Source organism: Bos taurus, chromosome 18 (assembly GCF_002263795.3).
Source record: "Bos taurus isolate L1 Dominette 01449 registration number 42190680 breed Hereford chromosome 18, ARS-UCD2.0, whole genome shotgun sequence".
Classification (NCBI taxonomy): Eukaryota; Metazoa; Chordata; class Mammalia; order Artiodactyla; family Bovidae; genus Bos; species Bos taurus.
In genome coordinates, this window is record NC_037345.1 from 45,737,480 (window position 1) to 45,742,836 (window position 5,357).

Below are 5,357 nucleotides of genomic sequence, written 5' to 3' on the forward strand. Positions count from 1 at the left end.
AGAAAAAAATGTAATTAGGTTTTTAGAACAGGCCATAAGGCTTCCCAGGTGGCGCTAGAGGTAAAGAACTCACCTGTCAATGCAGGAGATGTAAGAGACATGGGTTCGATCCCTGGGTTGGAAAGATCCCCTGGAGGAGGGCACAGCAACCCATTCCAGTATTCTTGCCTGGAGAATTCCATGGATAGAGGAGCCTGGCAGGCTATGGTCCATAGGGTTGCAAAGAGTCAGACACAACTAAAGTGGCTTAGTATGCATCTTTTCTTATACCAGGTCTTGGGTTCCCTTTCTAGTTTTCAGGGTGGGAATAAAGTATATAAAATTAGAAGGTAGAAGGGGAGAATGGATACATGTATATGTATGGCTGAGTCTATCTGCAGTCCACCTGAAACTATCACAACATTGTTAATTGTCTATACTCCAATACAAAATAAAAAGTTAAAAAAAAAAAAAAGCAAACAGAAAAGAATTCCAAAAAAATAAAAAGAAACTATTTAGAAAGCAGAACAGAAAAATAGGTGCTAGGCAGGAAGTTGGGAGAAGGAAGAAACCCTTGGGAGGCCCAGTCCTTAAGGCTGTAGTTGACAAAACATAAAAAGTCCATCTTCTTCCTTCCTATCTTGTCCTTGTCAAGGTTCTGATTCCTTGGGAACTCAAGGTCCACCAAGCTTCCTCCCAGACAAACCCCAAGTTTAAGGGCAGGAAATGGTCTTGGCGTGGGCGTCTTTGCTCTGACAGCAGCAGCACCAACACGACCCAAGATGGTGGCAAGACAAAGCAGAAGTGCAAGAGAAAGATATGCTCCAATGACACGGTGTGGGAAGTCAGGCAGAGGGCGGCTGGGAGGGACTGTCCAGCCTGCCCCACAGATGGCCAGTTACACCTCTTTTGTTGAAATGGAGCTCAGTCTAGCCCAAAGGGAGAACTCTCGATATGCAAACAAAGAACTGAAGGGGAGAAGACCAGATAATTTGGGACTCTCCAGGGTGGAGGCTGTGGGAAGGAATTTGTTAAAATCTCACACAATTGGGGGAAGACACCCTGCATATACAGAGGGAGTGGGTGAGATTTGGTAAGAAGTCAAAACTTAACTAGACCCACGTGGATACACTCAGAGAAGAAACCGGAAATCACGGTTCATTGGAAAGAGTTGGGAAATCCTGAAGTATTTGGGGAACAAAAATATCACTTAATTGCTTATTATGTGTCAGAAACATGCAAGCCTCAGAACAACTAAGCCTGCTCACTGAAGCCTGCATTCTCCAGAGCTCGTGCTCTGCAAAAAGAGAAGCCCATGAACTGCAACTAGAGAAAGCTTGCACACTGCAACGGAGACCCAGCACAGCCACAAAAAAAAAATTTTTTTTTAATCCACTTTTTTTTTTTAAAAAGAAACAAGTGATTTTCAACCCACAGTGTTTTTCCAATGGGGAAACACAGGGACCTTCACGTGGGAGCCTCATGTGGGGTGTTCTTAGGTAACCCTGATCTGTTTGAGATTTCACTTCCATACACCAGCCCTTCCTGTTTCCAAGGACATTAGGTGCTAATGAGTTTCCTTCTCCCCACAGTCTGAACGCCAGCCATTAACTTCCCTCAGAGACCTGTCTGCAAAAGCAGAGATCAGAAAAGATAAAGCCCAGGTCCCCCACATTACTCAAACCCAAAGAGGGAATCTGGGTCAAGCTCAGTGTTTTCTGAAGACAGTGATCTTGTGCAGGAAGAGAGGCTGAGTTCCGGGACCGGATGCACCAGGGGAGGGGAGAGACATTTTGATGGCAGGTGTCTTGGGGTGGGTGATCACATCACATGCTGGGGACTCCCCGGGCCAGCCCTGAGCTGTTTGTCAGCTGCCCACTGGACTTCCCCATTAGGAGCTTCCATAGGCATCACCAACAAGTTGTCCTAAATAGAATTCTTGATGTTTTTCTGCAAAGCCTTTTCTTATTTTGGTCATCCTCTGCCCCCTCAGTTGTTAAACCACAGGCTGATCCCCACTTCTAAATATGAAACAAGGATAATGCACATTTGAGGAAAGCCTCTAACATGAAAAGCCAAGAGACTCTTAGAGAAGAGCAAAGTGGGAAGATTTACCATCCCAGATATCAAGACTAGTTGTAAAACTACACGTGTATATATATATATATATATATACACATATGTGTATATATATATATTTAGTATTTTTGTATGTGTTTATATATATGATAATTAGGTAGATATAATTAAGATAGTGTGGTTCTTGCACAGGGATTTACAAATGGACCAATGAAGTGCTCATGGATGGATAGATGGACAGATGGGGATGGGTGGATAGATAGACACTTGCTGTGTGACAGAGAGGAACACAAAAACACATGTAAAAGAGTATTCACAGCAGTGCTATTTAAAAATACATATTTATTTATTTGGCTGCACCAGGCAGGTCTTAGTTGCAGCATGGGAACTCTTAGTCATGGCATGTGGGATCTAGTTCCCTGACCAAGGATTGAACCCCCGGGCCTCCTGCATGGGGAGCATGGAGTCTGAGCCATTGGACCATGAGGGAAGTCCCAGTAGCACTATTTTTAACAGTCCAAACTGGGAAGCCCAGAGACACAGTTTCAATCCCTGGGTCATAAAGATCCCCTGGAGAAGGGCATGGCAACCCACTACAGTATTCTTGCTTGGAGAATCCTACGGACAGAGGAGACTGGCTAGCTAAGCTCTTTGCCTACAGGGTCGCAAGGAGTTGGATACGACTGAAGTGACTTAGCGCGCACACACACACACACATGCACACATATACACACACACACACTGGGAAGCCCTCAAATACCCATCAACATAATCAATAAGTAAATAGTAGTATTTATCTCCAATTTATTTCATCAGTGGAATACTGTACAATAGTAAAAATGAACAAATTTCAGCCACACACACTAAAGTAGATGATTTGCAAACAAAATGTTAAAAGGAAAAAGCCAAACACAAAAGACTTTGAAGTGTGCGATTCTATTTATATGACATACAGAAACAGGCAAAACTAAATGAGGGTTTTGGAGAATATGTGCTCAGGTAATAAAACAGCAAATAAAAACAAAAGGAAAGAATTAACTTAGAAATAAGGGCGTATTTATCTTTGGAGTGGAGAGAGATTTGGTTGGGAAGCACTCGGTGGCATCTGACAGGGATGAGATTGGGTGGAGGGAACAACATGCTTTTTCTTGACCTGGGTGGTGGGTCCATGGGAGTTTCCTTTATAATTATATTAAGTCATTTATATTTTATGCCATTTCTTGTGAGTAATATCTGTCACAGAAAGATTTTTAAAAACATAAAATACCAAAGGAAAAAAATCTAGGAAAAGATTTAAAAGAACTTTACATGAAACATTATTATTATTATTTTGGCCACTCCGCATGGTATGCAAGATCTAAGTTCCCCAACCAGGGATTGAACCCACCCCTCTACAGTGGAAGCATGAAGTCTAAAACACTGGGCCGCAGGTAAGTCCCAAGAAACATTATGTTTCAAAAGTACCTTAACATATAGTAGTTGTGTTTGCAGAACAATGTGAATGAAAATGATACTGTACACTTAAACTGACAGTAACTTTTATGTGCATTTTGCCACAACTTAGAAAAAAAGAACTTAAACACTCAGAGAGGGACATTAAGACATACCTAAATACATTCAGTGTAACCCTGTGTGAAAATTTTGGAAAACTCAGTGTTGTAAAGATATCAATTGTTGGTTGCTGCTGCTGCTAAGTCATGTCAGTCGTGTCCGACTCTGTGCGACCCCGTAGACGGCAGCCCACCAGGCTCCCATCCCCAGGATTCTCCAGGCAAGCATACTGGAGTGGGTTGCCACTTCCTTCTCCAGTGCAGGAAAGTGAAGTTGCTCAGTCGTGTCCGACTCTGCGACCCCATGGACTGTAGCCTACCAGGCTCCTCCATTAGAGCATAACAATTAAACTCCCATTGTTGATTTTTTCCCCTTGGAATCTGACAAGCCAATGCTGGTAGAAGGACCGGATAGAAAGACTTGCTTCACCACATATCAAGACTTACTTTAAAGATGAAGCAATTGAGGGAATACCTCATAGATTCAGAGTTAGGCAGATCCACAGAACCAGCCTGGGCATTTAGAGGCAGAGCCGCACAGGTGAGGCACAGATGGCCAGGCAATCAGAGGGATGCTGGCTACCCACAAGATACCCAAGAAGCAGATCCAGGAACATTCGGGGCAGTTCAGCTGCTCCTTAGAGCAGAGAGCTGGAAACAACCCAGGGTCTATGGACAGGAAAACTGGATAAATATATTGTGGTGTTAATTCCACAAGGGACCCTTGTGCAGCAGCAAAAATGGGTGAAGTATACCTATCTACTTCCCTGGGAGGAATCTTAGAAATAAAGCTGAAGGAGGAAAGCTAGTCATAGAAGATGACACGCAGATGGTTGGATGGCATCACCAATTAAATGGACCTGAACTTGAGCAAACTCCAGGAGATGGTGAGGTACAGGGAAGCCTGGCGTGCTGCAGTCCATGGGGTCGAGAAGAGTCACGATTTGGCGACTGAACAAAGAATGTTCCATTTTATAAGCTCAAAATCGAGTAAAGCTAAAATTATAATAGGAATGCATGCCGATCTGATTTAAAAAATAAACTATTAAAAGAGGGACTAATAACTGATAAATGAGGGGTGATGGAGACTTCTGGAAGGGAGGCAGGGTAGGACTCACAGTGACATGCTGGCTCTCAAACTGGTTCTGAGGGGTTCGTTTTACTGTTAAAACTTGCTACCTCACAACTAGCCTCCAGACAGCCTTTAGCGTGTGTCAATCATCATGTAACAAAATTGAAAAAGAGCTAAGCTGTGGGGAATGCCAGCTTTTACCAAGCGTGTGGAGAAGACAGAGCTGTGCACAGAGTGAGAAGGAGCTGTCAGTGGGGTGCCCTGGAGTGCCAAGAGAACCCACCAGAAGGAAGGAATTGGAGTCTCGAAGGTTCCCGGAGCTAAGAGCAGGACGGGAGGATGAGGATGGGGAAGAGTATCAGACCTGGCCGCCCGGGGGTGACGCCTGGGCTTGGAGGAGCAGTGCTGGAGGAGAAATGGGGACAGAAGCTACAGTGACTGGCTGCAGCCAACAGGAAAGATGGAGCCGCAGAGCCCCAGAACAGAGTCAAGAGGAAAGGGCCTCCTCTGAGGTCGGAACACCCCCACCCCCACTCAGCCCTTTCTCCCTGGAACAGTTGGCCAGAGGGGAATCTGACTCCAGCCGGATACTGTATTCCGCCTGACAAGGTCATGACTCCCTGGCCCAGCCAGGACTCCCCGGGGGAAAGAATAGGGCCTGGTCACCCGCCCTAACC